We start from the raw sequence: 20734 nt of genomic DNA, 5'->3' as shown, positions 1-20734 counted from the left end.
ATTAATTAAAAAGAAAAAAAAAGGCATCAGCATTTTCACCGTGAACTGCACTGTGCAGTCTTATAGTGAAAGGCATAAAAAGAAAAAAAGAAGCAAAAAAAAAACTAAAGGCATCGGCTTTTTAATTGTGGACTGCATACAATATTTAAAGATGAAATCGAAAAAAAAAAACTAATGAGGAAAAAGAAAAAAAATCTGAATCAACTGGGTTAACCCGTCAGACCTGGGATTCGTGTCATGAAAGTGTGATAACTAAATAGAAAAAAGATTTAATATTAATGAACTAAATTAAAAAAAAAATTAATTAAAAAGGAAAAAGCAAAGAGAAAAAAACCTACAGGAAGAAAAAAACTAATGAAGAAAAAGAAAAAAATTTGAATCAACTGGGTTAACCCGTCAAACCTGAGATCAGTGTCATGAAAGTCTGATAACTAAATAGAAAGAAAGTTAATACCAACAAACTAAAATAAAAAATAAATAAATAAATAAAAACAATGAAAAAAGACCAAAAAAAATAAATAAATGCATCAGCTTTTTCATTGTGGACTGCACTGTGCAGTCCACAGTAAAAAGCTCAAAAAGGAAAAGAAAAGGAAAAAGAAAAAGAAAACAAAGGCATACGTCACGGGTTAAATTTTTTCTTTCATAAAAAATATCAAAAAGGCTAAGATTTAAGAGTGTTAGATCTTTATGCAAAGATATACCCAAGAGTCTTGGGTCTAGCTGCAACGATTGACCCGAGAGTAATATTTACAATATTAATAATAATATTAAACTTACATTACTCAAGTTTAAGTGAGTCTGGCTGCAACACCGGACCCAATAGCCTTAGATGTGGGTCTGGCTGCAAGGTCGTGTCGTAAAAATGTGATAATTAAATAGATTAATTAAAAAGAAAAAAACCAACAGGAAGAAAAAAACTAATGAAGAAAAAGAAAAAAAATCTGAATTAACTGGGTTAACCCTTCAAACTAGGTTAACCCATCAAACTTGGAATTTGCGTCATGAAAGTTTGATAACTAAATAGGAAAACAAAATTGACAGATTAACCCATAATTAACTAGGTTAACCCGTCAAACCAGGTTAACTCGTCAAGCCGGGGATACGTGTCATGAAAGTCTAATAATTAAAGAGAAAAATATTTAACATTATCAAACTAAACTAAATGAAAAAAATTAATTAAAAAGAAAAAAAGCAAAAATAAAATTCCGGGTTCACTCGTCAAACCAGGTTAACCCGTTAAACCTGGGATCCGTGTTATGAAAGTCTGATAACTAAATAAAAAAAAATTAACATTAACAAACTAAATTAAAAAAAATTCATTAAAAGAAAAAAACACAAAGAAAAAAGAAAAAATAAACTTTAAAGGCATAAAAAACAAAAAAAAACAAAAAAAACAAAAAAAAATTGCTCAGCGTTTAACTGTGGAGTCCACAGTTAAACGCTGAGCAATTTTAGTATATGTTCTAATATATATATATATATATATATATATATATATATAAACGCATGTGCTTTTGACGTAATCATTTTTAATTCGTTTTTATTGGTTTAAGAGTTAACTTTTGTATCATGTAACAATATACTTTGTATTATAATTTTTTGCATTTTCATTGTATTAAATCAACATTGAAGGAAATTTAACATGCTAAAGTAAATTATAATTCATTATCCATAATAATTAATAATCCATATGGATGAAAACAATACCAAGAAACTAACACAAGCAAGACTGAGTGTTCCAATCATAAAAATGATATTAGTTTTAGTATAAGTAACAAATTTGAGGTTCCGCACTACTCCGTAAGCAAGGTTTTTTTTATTGGTTTACAAAAAGTCTGGATGATACAAGCGTTTTAAAAAAGTAAAAAAAATATAACTTGGGACATAGACCTGACTGAGAAAAAAACAAGTATAATCTAATTAAATAAAAAATAATAATGATAATTAACGGTACAATTTAAAAAAAAAAATCATGGGAACCTTCAAGAAAAAAGGTCACTGAAACAAAAAAAGACGAAGAAGCTAGGATCCCAATCAATCAAATTAAAAAAAAAAGATTAAAAAAAGGAAAAACAATTTACTCAAGTCAACTTCAATGAGCATGTCAAATATACAAATCATATCATGAGACTAAGATAAGACACTAAAGCTCAAATTAAAAAAAAATCTAAAGTGACTAAGATAACTCAGGCTATTTTCAAAATTAGCAAAAAATTATATAGAAAGAAAATAAATAAAAATAATAGAGCTCGATATCCAATTGAATAAATATTGAAGGATGAAACTGAAAAAACATGAGTTTAGAAAAAAAATAATTAAGCAAACCCAGGTGAACCTTGAGTTAATCTTTAAAACACGCAACCGTGAAATCCTAAACATGGATTCAATCAATAAGATCAATTCCCAATCAATTTAATGTTGACCGTGAATTAAAAAAAAAACTTCAAAAAAACAATCAAAGTGAAAAAGTAGCAATCAAAAGAATGATGGTCAAATTTGATAGGAAAACAAAATGAGGATGAAACTATATATAAAAAAATTAATTTAAAAAATTATTTTAAATAAAACAAATAGAAATCAAAAGAATGAGAACTTAATTTTTAACTAATTTAATGTTGAAGAATAAAATCAGAGAAAAAATCAATTTAAAAAAAATTACCAAAGTGAAAAAAACAACAATTAAAAGAATTAAGATCAAATTTGCTAGGAAAGAAAACCTAAGAAGGATAAATTGTAAAAAAAAAGAAAAAAATTTAAGAAATTATTTAAAATAAAACAAATAGAAGTCAAAAGAATAAAGATCAAAATTGAAAGATGAAAAATTTAAAAGGGGATAAAAATAAAAATAAAATAAAATTTATAAATTACTTCAAATAAAATAAATAGTAATAAAAAAATAAAAACCAAATATGAATAAAAAAAATCAAAGAGTTGCTTTAAAATTTTATAAGGCATGATTGAAAATAAAAAAGGATAGATAAAAAGAAAAAAACCCTACCAACACCAAACTAAAATATTGACTACACGCGTTGTCGCATAAAAAAAAAAAAAACGCTAGGATAATTCAAATGCTTTAATGAAAGGTTTGTTCACTTAACAGCCCTGCAAATAACACTAGAAAGGCATATAAGTCAAAATATTTTAAACCAACTTGACATTAACTAAAAAAACATATTGAATTTATGAAAGGATGATAAAGCTTGTACGTAGATTAATTTTAGTGTGCTAGAAAAATTGAAAAGACTTAAAGCCTTGGATTTATGTTTTTTTTGTTTAAATTTCAGGATGCAAAATCATTTTTGTCTAGCCTTCGGAATGAGGCTGGAAGTGGAAGGACACCGTGGCACTGCTGTTTCTTTTCCACCGCTATGGCAGTGGCAGTCACGGTAGGAAAGAAGAAAATTTAGGGAAGATGAAGATGAAGTTTTCATGTGGCTTTTGGTCTTTTACGATGAAAAAAATGAGGGGAAACGGTTTATGGTGGAGCTACTGTGGCTGGTGTATTTGGGTCTAAAAGAAACTACCTCGGTGGGAGTGTTGGCTGCCACTGGTATTGCTGGTGGCCAGGAGGAAGAAATGGAAAAGCTTGGTTTGCTCCTGGCATGGTGTCGACAGTGATAGGGAAGAAGACTGTGAGAGAGCTATATTTTTATTTGTGAGTTTTATGTTTTTGACAATAATGGAGTAAGGGATGATTTTTGTTGGTGAAAAATAGGTTTATGATGGTAATGAAGATAGCTTGGAATGGGAGGAGACGAAGGGTCAGGTGCTTTTGTGTGAGTGGCGGCTGGGTTAGTAATTTTTAGTGGCTCCCCTATTTTTAGGTTATTTTTTTATGGCCTCCTCTCTTTGCCAGAAGTTTTTAATATTTATAGGTAATTTTTTTTATTTTTTTAATTGCTTGATTCTCAAGAAATTTAAATTCACTTTAGTTCTTTATTTTCTTTCTTTATGCCTTTGATCTTTTTTTTTTTCATTTTTCCTTTTGTTTTCCTATTTATTTTTGTATTTTGATTTAAAAAAATAGCAATGCCAACACTAACTCGATGAGAAAAATTAATCAAAGATATTGAAATGAACATGTTAATAGTTGAACGCATTAAAACAAATTTTTGAATTTTGAATTCTTTCGAAAAGACATTGAAAATTACATAAATGTATTAAAAATATATTTTTAGGGTTTTTTGTTTTTTTTATTGCTATATTTAGATTTAAAAAAAAAATATTTTGAAAAGTGGATCAAAATTGAGTTATGACAATTACCGTATTTTTACAACACTTACCGTATAAACTCTTGTAAAGAATTTTAGAAAGTAAATTTATAAAAATATATATATATGAAAGCCTTCCGAGGTTAGAAGAGAAATCCGGGGTTTTGATATTAATAAATCATGAGGCGGTTATTCTTGTAGATATTTCAATCTCAATTATTTTGAGAATAAGGGTTTTCTCTTTGTTCTAAAAAATAGTGTAATTGAGGCCAGGGACTCCCTGTTGTGTGAAGAATATATAGGATTCTTCATGAAAAGTTTGTTTTCGGGTGACTTGCTCGAGATTTGCGATTAGATGACCTACTTGTTGTGCGACAAATATCTAGGGTTTAATTGGAGAGTCATTTCCGGTTGCCAAACAAGTGGGTTCGTAGTGTGGGTTGGAACTATTAACTTAAATGGTGTCAATGGGGTATTTATCAGTTTCAGGTAATGTCAGTGTTAGAACTACTGCTTTAGCTGAAGACTGTGTGGTAGCTAAAATGGCAAAGCTTGTGGAAGAAGCTCAAAACAGCAAGTCTAAAACTCAAAGATTCATAGACAAATCTGCTCAGTACTATACTCCAGTTTAGGCATACTGCAGTCCAATTACTCATCCAGTTTTATAGGCTTTCACTGAAGTAGAGTATCGAGAACAAGTATTTGGACAGCCCTTCACATCATTCGTTTAGAATGAATCGTCAGCTCCATTGCTAGACAATCCTTTATATCCCATTATATATATATACATATATATATATTGGTAAAGGAAGATTGCTCACAGACAAATTATTATTATTTTTATTTATTTTAAAAAAATTAAAAATTAGGTTGTCACACATGATATATCGTTGGTTTAAAGGAATCGATTGATTTACACATATCGGATTACAAATAGAGAGGAATCATGGTTATTTTATAAAACTGCCAAAAACTTTCAAGACCAAAGTTATTCCATAGATGTAGTATTCATGCGTGTTTGAAATCTGAATCACAGTGTTTATTCTTACTGGGATATAAAGGCTTTCTACCTGTTCCGGAAATTCTGTGAGCAATCTTCCTTTACCAATATATCTTCCTTCCCTGGCAAAATTAAAATAGCCATTTCAGGTGAAAACAGCGCCGTCTCAAAACAAGCTATTCATCTCCTTCATCCCACCGATTCAAAGGAAACGGCAGCAGATCATTGTCACGTATCTCTCCCCCACGATGTGACACTAACAGTCCAGTAATGGGTATCCTTTTTTTATCATGCACGACTGAACCGTGCTAATCTCCACACTATCCTGGGACAGATGAAGGGGCATTCTCTTGCCCTATAAGACCACAACACACAGAGACGAAGAGGCAGGGGGGAAGAAAAACAGAGGCAGAGAGAAGACTGAGAGACTTGTGACCTTCTTCCAGCAAAAGGGAACTTCAACTTCCCCTCACCGTAGGTTGTTGATCCAACCAACCAAATACATACCCAGAGAAATCAGGACGAACAGACAGAAGCCACAAAGGAGGGGAGAACCACAAACACATAATACAAAAAAACACAGACGAAAAATGAACAAACACAGATAATACAGAGAGAGACCAAGAGGAACAAGAACAGAGAGAGACAGGGGGGACAAGAGAAACAAAAAAGAAAAAGAGAACAAGCAGAGAAAAGCAAGAACAGAGGTGAAGTGAACGAAAAACAGAAGTAGAGGGGAAGAAAGTAACATTGGTTAGCCAGCGCTCCATCACCATCGTCTTTGTCTTTAAGTAGCAGCTCCAGGTAAGTCTTTCTTTCTCTTTCCCCCGCTTTGCACTTCAATTCTTAATAATAATTGTAATAATAATAACAAACATGGATTGTGGATCATAAGGAACAGCAAACGAAAAGCCTTTTGTCATGATATATATATATAAATAACAGTATGTAAGAAATGGTTACGGTGGCGAATCTAGATGACAGACCAGTAACAGTGGCTGTGGCAGTAAAGGTACTATGATGGGGGATCATGAGGTAGCATGTTGATGGCAGTGTAGCGCCGCACCATATGGGATTCTGTAGGCCTAAAATGATCTACAGGCTCCATGCAATAATTGCGACAATGATTGAGCATAACCTCTCTAGATACATGTCTGCATAGCTTTCTTCTTCAACCCTGAGTCAGTGTCATAGAATATCATCACATTTCTGTAGAAGTAGACTCATAATGAAACATACATCACAAGTAGAATTTATCTGACACAGACGAGTGAAAGAGCATATTCTTTCTTTCCCTGGCAAATTAGAATGGCAACAGGAAGAATTGTAATCTAGATTGATTCAAAATCAAGAGTCAAAGATGTTAATTACCTCAATGTCTAGGATTCAAAGCTTTCCAGAATCCACACACCAATTCAAAGATCCAACAAACCATCTTCATTTGCATCCATACTTCCAATAGCTCTTTCCACTCTATAAACGAATTTCATACAAAACTTTAACTATAGCAATCTGAAAATGGAAATATATAAAGTGAAGCATGAAAAATGTTTCCCAAGACTTCATTACAAGATAAAAAAAAATAATGGCAACTGAGAAAGCTCCACAATAACAGGCAAGATGACACAGTACCTGAAACACTAGATTTTGGTACTTCTTTCAGATTCAAATTGATCCAGGTAAAAAACCAAGGTTTGGATTGAAAAATAAAGCACTAATAATGGAAAGTACTTTATTATGAATGAAATAAGTACATGTCAAAACACCCATACATGATCCAAGGACAGAGGATCGAACGGAACAATCTACAAATCCTCAATTGAACAACAAACAAAAAACAGATCAAGCTTTGATGGGCCCAGCACCATCCAATGTGTCTACTTGTAGTCACCTTGTGAATAATACATTTGGTAACTTGACATTCTTGATGCAAAGAGATCAAGCCATCCAAACTTCATGTCAGAGACATTGCTATCCCAAATTCCAGCTGCAAATATAAAGGAAAGCTCAGCAGTTGAAGAGATGGTGCATTGTTTCATAGCAATTATTGCCATGAAAATATTCATGAATAAAAACAGTAGAACATGCAGAATAATCTCTGAAAGTGAAGTTGCTATACCAATTACTTAGCTGAAGAAATTCTCATCAATCATGATGTGAATGTGCTACTTATTTCTTGAAGTTACCAATTTGTTAATATTGTTGCCGCTCAAATCCAGCTACTCCAAGCTGCTCAAAGATTCTTGATCTTTATAAAAATAATAGTTAATTAAATCATTGCAACTAAAAAATTGTAGTCAATAAGAAAGATATGGACAAACCGTGCGATTCACATGGATTGAACCCCACATTACACACGAGCAGCACGTGCGTCAGCGATTATATTATAACATACTCTAAATGGTGTGGGGGAATCACTATTCCCCCACACCTAAATCACTGGATTACATAAGTAATCCACAGTGATTCTCCCTCTTTTTTTTTTTAATTTTTCTCCTTTTTTTTTGTTTTTTTTTCAAAATCATTTTTTTTTCAAAATTACCTTTTTTTTTCAACTTTCCTATTTTTTTTCATTTATTTTTTTTTCAAAATTTTTTTTGTTGATTTTACTTTTTAAATATTAACCTAGTTAAAAATTTTATTTTGTAATTTTTTTCTTTAAAATACTATGGATTGCTGTGATATTTTTTCACATAGTTTTTCTATTTTATTTCTTTATTTTTCAAAATTATATTTGTCGATTTTTTTTAATATTAAGCTGATTGATAATTTAGTTTTGTAATTTTTTTTCTTTAAAACATTGTTAATTGCTACAGTGTTTCTCCGCATAGTTTTTCTAGATTCCTTCTAAAAAAATTAACGAGGAAACACTCGCTCGCTCGCACGCACGCATGTATCTGTATTTTTGTTAAGCAAACAGATTAATTCCTCAAGTTGATTTAAATAATTAATTGATCCTTTAATCATATTTTACCATCAAGTTAGCGGCACAAACTAAGGAAATATTGCTGACAGCTCAGCATTTTTCTAACGAAAAATTAATGAAGGGACTGAATTGTAAACGTATTTAAAAGTATAGGGATTAGTTAGAACAACTAGTTATCATTGTCTCTGAGAATTAATATACAACTCAGCATTTTGTTGAAGGACCAGGGGTGCAAGTGTCTTTAGTATTGCAGTAGCTGTTGTAGTTATGGTTTGAAAACAATTATTTTATAAAATGTACTTTTAGTTGAGGTTGGTTTGAAAAAATATATGTTTAGTTAAAACTGTGGTTGAAATTGAGGTTAAACAAAAAGTAGTTTAATATGTTTGATTAAAAATGCTTTTGAAATTGAGATTATAAAATAATTTTAAAAAATATATATTAATATTTATGGTTTTTAATTTAAATATTATAGATTTAACTATTGTTATTACATCATGAAATAAATAATACTTTATATGAAATATTTTTTATTATTCCATTAAACTATCTACAATTCCATCACGTATGAAATACATCCAACAAGGACTACAGTTTCATAAATTTCTTACGAGCGCAACAACATCAGGTAAAATATAATCAGAAACAAAATTAGGATTGCGATCAAATTCTGTAAATGCTACGTCATCAAGCGATCTCCGTCTAATTAATGTAGTGTCATTGAATAATATTTAACACTAGTTTTTCGAATAAAACACAATATCTGTGAAATTTTTTTGGATTTTTTTATTTTACTAGGTCACACCCGGTTCAATGCATTTAGGTTTGGAATGGACCCGGGTCAATGCATTTAGGTTTGGGTCGGACCCGGTCCGACCCATATGGGTTGGGCTAAACCCAGCCAGCCTGGCCCGATCACTGGCCCAAGCCAGTGACCCAGCTGGGCAAAGCAACATGCGTGTACTAAATTCACGCGTGTTGCTACACTGTTCAAGTGAATTAAAATTCACTTGAATAGTATAATGTTGATAAAAGCAAAGTGGGAGGAAGATGAAAGTTGAGCACTTTTCTATTCCTCTGTTCTGCTCCTTCTCCTCTCACAGTGTCTGCTTGGTGATGGAGTTGGACTTTTTCCCTGTTTTCCCCAGCCACTCATTCTCCTTCTTCTTCTTCTTCTTCTGCACTTCCATGTCTCCATTGTTCACGTGAACAGTGGAGACATGGAAGTGCAAAAGAAAAAGAAAAAACACGCGCTTCTGGTTACTGGAAGAAGAAGAAAAAACGCGCGCTTCTGGTTACTGGAAGGAAGTTCAGTTGCGCGCCTCTGGTTACTGTGCTATAACATAGTTTGCAAAAAAAGCAGCTCCAAGCTGCTTTGTTCTCCCCCTGCGTTGTAAACGCAGTAAACAATGGGGCCCATGCAGAATAAATCTTGTTTTTTTCTTTACCAAACAACTTAAATCTACAGTTTACTTAAAATGCAACCGCAGCCGCATAAACAAACGGACTCAAAGGTACATTTATATATTATCTAGTTTTACAATATCAATCATATCTCTCAATCCGACTAGTGGATCAGACTGAAATTTTATGAAGATTTTCCTAACATATTGTTATAACTAAGGTTGAAATTAATTATAGGGAAATTGGAGTTTAAAAAGGCTTTGTGAGACTGCTGGTGACATTTTCATAATTTTGTTTTGAAAGGTTTTTTTTTTTGTTCTTTTTTTAGATTAATTTTTTTTCCAATTTAACCATTCAATAATAGATTTATTTAGAATTTAGCTTTATAATTTGTTTTGATTTACTTTATTTAGTGTTATTATGGTCTTATAACCTGGATTACAGATTTAGAAGGTTAACTTGAGTTGACCTGGGTTGATCCAATTTGTTGTCATTCCAATATAGTTTTTTTAAAATATGCTATCTTAAATTTTTTTGAGTCAAATTCTATTTTTACTAGTCGTTCAGGTTGTCTTTGGACCCATCTAGTTGATCGGGTTATATCGGTTCAACTCTCATTTTTTTTCTTGTGTTTGAAATTTAAATTGCATAATTTCAAGTTAGTTTATCTTTAAATTTGAATTGAAATTATATTTATTAATTAATATATATATATATATATATATATATATAAAATCCCGAAACAGCACACCGAAATACTTTAAAACCAAAACATACCGTTTCAATTAAAAAAATAAAACACTAACCGGTATGAAATTGAGAACTTGACATGATATGTTTAAAATGAGCATCATCGAACCATTCAGAGCAACCGTGTACATAACAAGGGCGTCCCCTTCTCCGTCCAGAGATTAGGCACTGAATCCTTCGTTACAGTTAGAGGAGGCGAAGCTTGTCAAGCTTACAATGGCGCGAATCTTACTCTAGTCATCGTCACTTGATCACTATTGATTTATTTTTCATCAACACTACTGATCACTTGTTTGTATGTATGCTGTTGTTGATGATGAGAATTGAGGGTGGTAGAATTTGAGGATTTTTATTCTGGAATAACTTGGTATGGTTTAAAATAATTTATCAATGAAGATTTTATTCTGGAATAGTTGTGGGTTGGGTATGTCTGCTAAGAGGGCCTCTATTAGGAATACAATAACGCATAATGATATTGAAGTGTGTTTCTTGCTTGAAACCAAGAGGTCACTATAACACTAGGGATAAAATCTATTACAAACATCTTGAAACTCTTTCAAAATCGCACTTACTTTTTCAAGTGGTTTCTCTAAAACTTTCTTAGCCACTAAAGCAAATACAACGAACTAGATCTTTCTACTCTTAAGAGTGAAATAGTAAGAATTTGACATACCAAAAATGATGATGTCTATATCACAGAGACATTGTATACCTAACATATCCTACATTTATTGGAGTCACATCACACTCTCATCACGGTAACTTGAGAAATTAATAGGAAAATACATATCTCTTTGATTGTTATGGAAGTGTTATTAACCCATGATTTTTATCAATAATGTAGTTTATACCCAGCCCTTTTTGTTTTTTTTTTGGAGGAACCACCGATGCCCATTTAACATTGCATAGTTTTTTTCCCTCCTTCCTCCTAAGAACCAAAGAAAGATATGATATGTTTCTCAATTTTGGTAGCAACAGTGGATGTGATAGGAAATAAAGAAAGGTTGTAGATAGGGAGATTATTTATAATTGATTTAAGCAAGCACACTCTCTCACCAATAGATAAGTGACGCCCTTTCCAGGCAGCCAACTTGCTATTGATTCTATTAACAATAGTTTTCCACATGAGATGAAGATGCACAAATAGGCAGGCCCAAATACTTAAATGGCATCCCCTCCATTCTACATATTAGATTGCTAGCAGTTGAAGAAGTAATAATAGTTCCAGTGATTGAGTACTTGTGGAAATTAACCTTCAGCCTATAAATCAACTCAAAACATCACATAGTTCTTTTGATGTTTTGAAGAGATGGAAAATCATATGAACTGAAGATGAGTGTCTCATCTACAAACTGAAAGTGAGTAATTTTCAGTTGATCATGACCAAAACAAATACCTTTTATAAGTCCCAAATCACATCTCTTTTTAGCATTCTAACCCTCAGTTGCTATATTGAAAAGAGATGTTGATAAAGAGTACCCTTGTCGCAATCCCTTTTCCATAAAGAACTCTTTAGTTGGAGAGCCATTCACAAGAATTCAAAGTTTTGTTGTCGAAATTAATACATTATTGTATCCATCATCTCCATCGTAAACCAAAACCCACACAAGCCGTAACTGTTGAAATACCTGGGCAGTAATTGTTGTGCGTGGTCTAGGATCGTGTGTGATACCACCGGAAGGCGAGTGATCCAACTCTCTCTTGGGGGTGCTGGGGATTGGGGGTTAGGCGAGTGGGTTCTCAACGCATCTTTGTTTCTGCCTTTTAAAGAATTGCAAAGTCTTGATTTGAAGGCTAATGAATTAGTTGGGTGCCTTTGAGCATCAAGGTTGTTTCATATTATTGTGTTATACTAAAATTAAAACTGATGAAATGGCTGCTGTTTAACGCTACTTATTTTGCTTTGATATTTCTCTTGCAGGTTTCGGAGTGTTGAAGCCTTGTACGTATTAATTTTCGTAAGTTCTCCAACTTCAGAAGATCTTAGCATGGGAGTACTGAATTTGTTGTTGTTGCTGGTGGGGGAATAAGTGGTTTGCTTCTTGCATTCTGGGCCCAAAATTGTGTTAGTTCGAAACTTGTCGGCAATTTTCTTGAATGTGTCCAGCTAATGGGTGCTTTAAGTGTTGACCTCATAGCTTAGCCTTATTGTTGATCGTTTCAATAGAGAAGTGTTGTAACTATATTTATCTGTGGAATCCTAAGTCTGTCTTGTTTAATTACTTTGTGTTCGCTATTTTTTTTTAAAAAAAAATTTGCACTGACCATCATGTTGGAGTATTCTGATCAAGAAATTAACAATGATAGAGTCCACCTTCAAGTTCAGTTTCTTATTAATCTCTTCCTAATTTAACATAAAAAATAAAAAAACTATACAGAAAACTCCTACTAAAACTAACTCTTTCAACTTGTCTGAAGGTGTATGCACTACAGATATTCTCTTTAATGATGAAGATCTGTTGCTTGGATCAAAATTCCATAAACATTATTTTTTTTATTAAAAGATATATTAATGAAGAGATGGTAAATTGTATCTTGATGGATAATCATTCAACTATTAATATACTAGCTCTTAAGATTATAAAAGAGCTCGAGATTTATATTTATGTTTATATATAAAAAAACAATGTCATTTTGACACACAAATATAAAATTAGATTGATGCAAGTAGACCCTATAAAAAACCATGATACAAATCTTACTCGAGGTTAAACCACGAGCAGTGTCTAACGAGGATTGTTTGGAAAAGGATTCTGGAAGCCCACCAGTATGCGTAAGGAAATCACCAGGAAATTACTCATCTTGGCCAGTAGTGCTATAAAGAAGAGAAAGTGGTATATCTACTTTCTCATCAATTACGACAATAATTGACTCCCAGTCAATACGATCCACGCAAATTGTTTGGTGAGGTTTACATGCCAACAAAACTAATTTGAATATTTTTAACGTGGGTAAACTATTAAATGTTGTAGTGAGGTAACATTATGTTTTCTTTATTTCAAGATAAAAAAAATATTATATTTAGAAAGGTTTCCGATTAATTAAATAGGTTATAAAAATATAATTGCTTAGTGGTATAGATCATGAAAATATGATTGCTTAGTGGTTGTTTAATGGTATAGAAGTATGAGGTTGACAATTAGACAACAAAGTTAGAAGTTGTTAGTTTAAGTATTTTATAGGGCCACTGTTTGATCCAAAAAAATGATTTGAATAGATACAGTTTTTTACCCAAATTTTATATATAGAAAAAGCTTGTTCTCTCTGGTTTTTAAACGGTGCATTAATCCAGTTTTTATAGAAATAGCTATGATGAAAATAGTAAAGAATACGTTGACTATCTGTCAATAATGCTCAGGAATGATTTCAGGGTTTATTATAAATTATATATAAAAAAATTGCTATCTAAATTATATACATGGATGAAGACTAGTTTACAACTCCAAAAGCATAATAGAATTCTGAATGTTCTAGGAGCTGTGATTAGTTTATTAGGTATCATGCAGTTAACAAATTATTGTAGTTAAGTGTTGGAGGGATTTTAAGAGGTTATATGCTTGCCAATAGGTTTTTTGAGCTAAGATTTTAGACCACGCAAAGTATAGAGAAGTTAGTAGCAGCGAGCAAGAACCCTGAACTCACTAGCCACGCTAATATTAGAAATGTGAGGAATCATTAGCAAAAAGTAAAAACAAATAATGACATAAGCAAGTGTCAGTCAAGTAATATACAACATCAAAATACATAAACATCAAATAGTAATTTTGTTGAATCAGAAGAACCCTTCATTTATGGCTATGTTCCAAGATATATAAGTGAATTAGTTGCAAAACAGGGAGTCTTTGTGAAAACATTACAATAGCATTTACTCTGAGCAAGAACACCTCCATGCATGTGCTGTAATTGACAAAGAAAAGAAGAGAAATCCTTTCAATTTATGAAAATGCAATGAGTTAACCTTATCTCACACTGCAATATATACTCTACAGTATTCATGTATGAAAACATTTGAACGGGAATAAATAAAATAATTCATCAAACAATATGAGAGTTGTTTGGAAAAAGATTCTGGAAGACCACCAATATGCATAAGGAAATCACCAGGAAATTACTGCATGGTTGTGCTTAAAAATCAAAAGGGCACACAGCAAGTCAAGCATCCGCGTTCACAACCTTTTAATGCTTTAAATCATCTTCGCCAGTAGTGCTATAAAAAAGAGAAAGTGATATATCCACTTTCTCATCAATTACTTTAGATTTGTGGAAGATATGATACAAGAGAAAGTGGTATATCCACACTCTATAATGGGTGGCAAGCTCCTTGCTTTTCACGTGATGATGCGGATAAGATGTTGCTTGTTCTTACAGGGAGAGGAAGCCCAGCTCCAGACAGCAGAAGGGAGATCGTTTTCCTACATCTTCATCATTAGAGCACAGCAATAACTCAAAGCTATCTTTAAATTACAAGGGTTTATTAATCAATTTTATTAAATTATATGGACTGGGTTATATATATTTATCTCCTATATACTTTCCTGTCATTGTTCATCGGTGAGGTGATATGACGGAAGCTCATCATGCATGAAACCACATTCGATAATTTTGATACCGAAAATAAAATCAATAATTTAATGTTTTTCATTCAAAAAAAAAAACATCAAGACTCATATGTATCCATTCACATGAAAAAAAAAAAGAAATGAAATGAAATGAATTAAGTAGGAAAAATTCTTTTTTTTTTTATAGATACAAATGATATTGATAATGCGTGATCATAATAGATTTCAATCATATGATCACGCATTATCAATATGGTAACTACTACTAGTACTTTAAGTAGCAAAAAAAAACAATTAAAAGGTTGTAATATCACGCTTTTTTTTTTATGCATGTCTTTTCTTGTGCTTTACAGGTTTTTTTTCTTAAATGATATTATTATGGTAAAAAAAATCAGGTTTTCAACTAACTTAACCCTAGTTAAAAAAACCTTACTACGAAACAATAAAGGAGATCTTTCTACGAAAAAAAATAAAAATATTTAGAGAGAGAGAGAGAGAGAGAGAGAGAGAGGGATTCTTTGATCCACTGCCATTAAGGTTTTTTTTTTTTCAAGAAAAAATCTTCAGAAGATATTAAAAAAAAATACTTCTTTTGAGTACTGATTTCAAATTTAGAATATAGAAAATCAACGTACAGAGTAAATATTTTAACCACTGATCAAGTTTATATATCTAGTAGGGTTAGACAAATTTCACGTAATAAGCACTCTGCAATTGATCTTAAATCGAAAGGATCATGAAATGGATCGTGGCCACTTGATCCTTTCAAAGTTCAATGTAAGTGCAATTTTTTGGTCAAAAGAATAAAGTTCATCAATTCCAATTGTAAGACAAGTTTATATATACAGGTGATTTAAGGATATATCACCAGCTTGTAGCCGGCCCTATATATATGAAACTGTATGCTTAATGATCCTGAATAATTAAGAGCATATAATATTTTTTCACGTTAAGGATTACTGCAGTGTTAATTGTTTTTAATTGGAAACGTTTATTACCATGCATTTTCAGTGATGTACTTCTTCTTTGTGATGAGTCATTTAAAGAAAATAGAAAAAAAAAAAAAAACTATGAGTACTTGATCGAGGGAACATGTACAGAGGACTGAAACACCACAAATCCCAGCAATCAAACCCATCATCTAACCCAATTAACCCCACCTCTCTTCTTTTCCCATCCTTACCCATAACCACCACTGCCAACCTCTCTCGGATGCTGCCTTCCTGCAAAACACAGCCATGAAGTCCCTGTTTTGCATTGCGTTCTAAAGAACAGGGTTAGCCAATTTTTGAGAATTTTTCTCCTTTTTTTTTGTTTTGAGAATTTTTGCATCGAAGCTCATATTTTTCATAATCCCAACATCTTCCCGTGTCAATATTGTGCTTTGATTTATTTTTTTTAAATAGTAGCTCAAAAAACATGAACACAAGTGGTGATTAATATATTATATATGTATACTGAATTGTTTCAAAATTAAAAATAAATTTAATTTAGCAATCCAGAAACCACATTTCTATTCTTTATTTTCCATTTCCCTAATTATTATTATTACGTACCTTGTAACGATGATATGAATCAATGGCCACATCTCCATTGGATCCATCCTTAATCTTGCTGCTTCTTCTTCTTTTTTTACCATGTAAATATTTTGAATGGAAAAAAAAAATTGACAACAAGGTAGTAAAATGATGTTGTATTATTAAAACCATCAATTATACATAAATAAATAAATAAAAATTAAAAATAAATCAGAGGATGGCTTACGGGTGTTTGAAGGCTTTCCCAGTGTGTATGGCTTATGGGTTAGGTGAAAGAGACCGGAGAGAAACCTTTCCAGTTTTCTTCCCTTTCGGTTTATGACCTTCCAGGGCCCATGCTCGGTACAGTGAGCTTTTCTTTTTCCGCTGAGGTCCCATTTATTTGCTGGAAAGTAATTTTCATTTGAAAAGTCATAAATACATGATGGAAATGGTCTCACCAACTCATAAATGCATGATGGAAATGGTCTCAAGGAGTTTAGGCTTCTATCAAGCAAGGTTGTCAATTCCATTAGTGTTTTATTTTTTTAATTATAACAATATATTTTGGTTTTTGAGTATTTTAACGTGTCATTTTAGATTGTTTTATATATACTTTGAACTCATTAAATCGATTGAGTCATATTAATTTAACTCTTTATTTTTATTTATAATTGAAATTTAAATTGTATAATTTCAAGTTAGTTTATTTTTAAATATCAATTAAAATTATGTTTGTTAAAAATATTGAGATAACAACATATTAGATCGACCTAGGTTAATCTAGGTTAATCTTTTAAATCCGTGACCCAGATCATGAGACCATAATAATCTCAAATAAAAACAAATTATAAATCAAAATTTTTTATAAATCTATTATTGAATTATGAAATTGAAAAAAAAATCAATATAAAAAAAGACACAAAAAATGACCTTACAAAACAAAATTATTAATTTAAATAAAATTATAAAAATATCATCGGCAATCTCACAAAGTCTTTCTAAACTCTAATTGTTCTAAAATTTTAACTTGCAATATAAATATATGTTAGAAGATTCCTCGTAAAAATCCAACAGTTGAATTGAGAGATATAACTAATACCATAAAACTAGACTACATTTTTTTTTTATAAAAGCAAAACAAAACATTATTTGATCATATAAGTTCATAGCTCTTAAAGACAAGAAATATACCACAAGATTTAAAACTATTTTATATTTCATTAAAATAAATAAATAAATTACTTATATGGTTACAATAACAACATTCCCAATTAAACAAAAGTTCATAGCTTTTTATAATGCTTCTAATCTGAATATCTTTTAGAAAAAAAATAGTTTTATTTTGGTTTGATTTTTTTTTAATTTTATATCTTATAATTTTTTTTAATTTTAATTTTATATTAATTTTGGTTATCATTTAGTTTTTTTTATTTTTTTAATTAAGATTTTTTATCTATCAGATTTAATTTTTATAATTATTTTTTTAATATTTATTTTATTTAAAATAATTTATAAGATTATAATTATTTTTTTTAATTTTATCATCTTTTAATTTCAATTTTTTTTTATATGTCATGCACAGCTAAGGCACCCATCCCTTTGTATAAAAAATGATTTGACGGTGCTTGGATTGGGTGTATGCCTACGTACTTAGTTTTCTAAACAGGCCTTGAGCTTTATTTTTTTCTATGCAGTATTATATATTCAATTCTTTAATAGTTAGAAAATACAAAGAGTTAGTGACACTTACACAGGGTATTTGTATCTTGTTTTTTCTAATTAAAAACTTGTATTGATTGATTTATTTATTTTAATTTAAATACTTGCTTTTAATTATGAATTTTTATCAATCAAGTCTCCATATTAGTTTTGTTGCCAGAATGCAAATAACACGACTAATAATATTTTATTTTCAATTTTTTTCAAGACTTAAATTTTCCACACGTAATTTCTAAAAAAAAAGTAGCAAGTTTTCTTTATCTATCATCGTCATGTGCCTGGCATTAACCTTTTATTCATGTTTTTTTCAAAAATAAATAAATAAATAAACTTGACTCAACGTACGTTTCAAGAAGGAATATCAGTTTCGGTTAATTACTTAATTTTATGCAATTCATTTTTTTTTTCTGTACTCTATGGTTTCGATGAAGATGACTTTCTTAAGCTAGTTGTAGTATATAGAAATTTCTTGTAGCATTTTAGAAATATAATTCACATCTCAATTGATAAATTCACAAATTAATATAATAAGTTTTAATATTTATTTTTAATATATATTTTTAATTTAATATTAATAGAATAATAGTTATAAAGTTTATTTAGTTAACAAAAAATGTTCCACTTTTGTTCTCTATCTATCACTTTTCCTTTTAAAGGGCTTATGTACATCCTTGCATATTATTTTGAAGTTTATTTATTTTTAATTTAATATATAAAATCTTTTTTATAGCTGAATTTTATTTTTTGAAAATAAAAAGAAATTTATTTTCAAATAATATTTTTAATATGTGCAGCCTTGCATATTATTTTTTCCTTTTATTTTATTCAATCAATTTATAATGTGTATATGTTTTTATTATTGTTTGATCGAATTAAAAAATTATTTTAATTTGAATTTTTAGAAAATACAATTGCGTAAATGTCATGTCTTTTGAAATTAAATATTTTGATTTACACCTGTCTCTTAATTTTTTTAGTTTTTATTTTGAGTCATCGTTTATGGTTTTTTTTCATTTATTAACACATATAATTCTCGATTTATTTGACTATATTTGTATATAAATTTTTTAATTTTAACTTAATGTTTTTAAAATAAAAAATATATTAAAGAAATCTATTATAATTTTTTTAATTAAACAAATTTAACTTGCGATAAAGCTCTGATCAAATAACTAAGTCCATGTACTAAAATGAGTGGCACTCGAAAGTTCACTTACCTTATCTTCCAAGCAAGAAGAGACAAGAAAAGCAGTAGGTGATGTTCTTTTCTCCGAATATAAATAGATGAAGGGATTAATACCAAAAATATGGACAAAAATTGATGTAGACCCGCACCACTTAGATTATTCTTCACTTTCTTCACTCTTACTGTGTTTCACTACTCGATGATTCAAAAGTTATTTATTTAAAACAATTTCATTTTTTTAAAATATTTTACAATATGGTTACAATATTTTTTTCTTAAGAAAATAAATTGATGTCATGTGTTAATAACATTTAAGGATTTTTTCCAATCAAATAATCAAATTTATTTTAATTAAAAAGTTTCGTATCAATAACAGCATTCCTAATTAAACCAAAGTTTCTCCACGAACCCATCTCGTGGAAAAAAATGCATGATGGTTGGAAGAGGACGTCTCATGGCCTCTCCTCGAGGAAAAATGCAAGATAAGATATTGCATAGAAGCAGCTGATTCGATTATAGCCTCCAAAGTGCTGTCGATGGCTTACTCTTCACCTTATACTCCATTTGATTTCTTTCGCCGGTATTGATCATTCGATTATAGGCTCATTTTTCTATGTTCCCCGGCATGTGTCATTATTTCATTTATGGGGTCCAAGAGGGTTTCTGGGAAATTGCCTGCCTCTCAGCTTTTTAATTGAAACCACTAGTGAAACGACTTGGTCAGATTTTGGTAGATTCTCAGTTTGCTCCTTCAGATTTCTCAATTTCATCTTGAAATTTTAGTTTGTAGCAATCGCCTTCTATAGTTAGTAAAAAAGACGACGAAATTTGAGAGAATTAGTTTTTCTAGAAATTTATAGGATATAATTAATAACTTGACTTTAATTTAAAAGGATTAATGGACATCATGAAATTTCAACTAATATATATATATATATATATAGGAACTGCATGGCCAAAAAAAAAAAAAGAGTAAGTATTTTCAATATTTTAGCTAACCAATGCCGACTTGATCATTGATGAATTGTTTATATTGGATGTAAATATATTGCAAACAATTATCCACATCCAAATTAAGTTAAGGGTATGTTTATAAAAATTAAATTTTTTACGACCCTCCTTTTCAATTGAAATCTTGAAGGATAACACAAGAAGTATATATCATTTTCTGACAATATTAGTGTAAGGTAAAACTATAGAGAAAATGAAGAAAATATTGTTAGAGAATAATATCAATCATATTTTGGGACCTCATCTAACAACTTAAGTTATTGGGTTGAGATGGTTTTTTGACATGGTATCAGAGCCTTTATGACCAAGCGGTCACGAGTTCGAATCTCACTATCCCTATTTATTTGATAAAAATTAATCATAAGGTAGGAGGTGTGTTAGAGAATAATATAAATCATATCTTGGGACCTTACCTAACAGTTTAAGCTATTGGGTTGAGATGGTT

The 20734-nt window shown here is 30.5% G+C and overlaps 3 protein-coding genes and 1 long non-coding RNA gene across 12 annotated transcripts in view; 2 read left to right on the top strand and 2 right to left on the bottom strand.

Annotated features, from left to right (window-relative positions):
* Positions 1-12010, bottom strand: part of LOC18096674 (protein TIME FOR COFFEE) — a 91736-nt gene extending 79726 nt beyond the window's left edge. For 3 of the 4 annotated variants that reach the window (XM_052450963.1, XM_052450964.1, XM_052450966.1), the window contains exon 1: positions 11923-12010. The gene's annotated coding sequence lies outside the window, so the exon portion shown is untranslated. Of the gene's footprint in view, positions 1-11547; positions 11679-11922 lie in introns of those variants that run through there. The other variant, XM_052450965.1, reaches the window with a different exon arrangement.
* Positions 1-20734, bottom strand: part of LOC18096666 (mediator of RNA polymerase II transcription subunit 15a) — a 116689-nt gene that overhangs the window by 65378 nt on the left and 30577 nt on the right. The window lies entirely within an intron of this gene.
* Positions 1-20734, top strand: part of LOC18096661 (receptor-like protein 56) — a 110235-nt gene that overhangs the window by 75982 nt on the left and 13519 nt on the right. The window lies entirely within an intron of this gene.
* On the top strand, positions 11974-12513 carry LOC112326981 (uncharacterized). The gene is made up of 2 exons (XR_002981045.2): positions 11974-12122; positions 12216-12513. It is a non-coding gene; the product is annotated as an uncharacterized LOC112326981 (long non-coding RNA).

This window comes from Populus trichocarpa, chromosome 3 (genome assembly GCF_000002775.5).
Source record: "Populus trichocarpa isolate Nisqually-1 chromosome 3, P.trichocarpa_v4.1, whole genome shotgun sequence".
Classification (NCBI taxonomy): domain Eukaryota; kingdom Viridiplantae; phylum Streptophyta; class Magnoliopsida; order Malpighiales; family Salicaceae; genus Populus; species Populus trichocarpa.
This window is presented reverse-complemented; position numbering and strand designations above follow the sequence as displayed.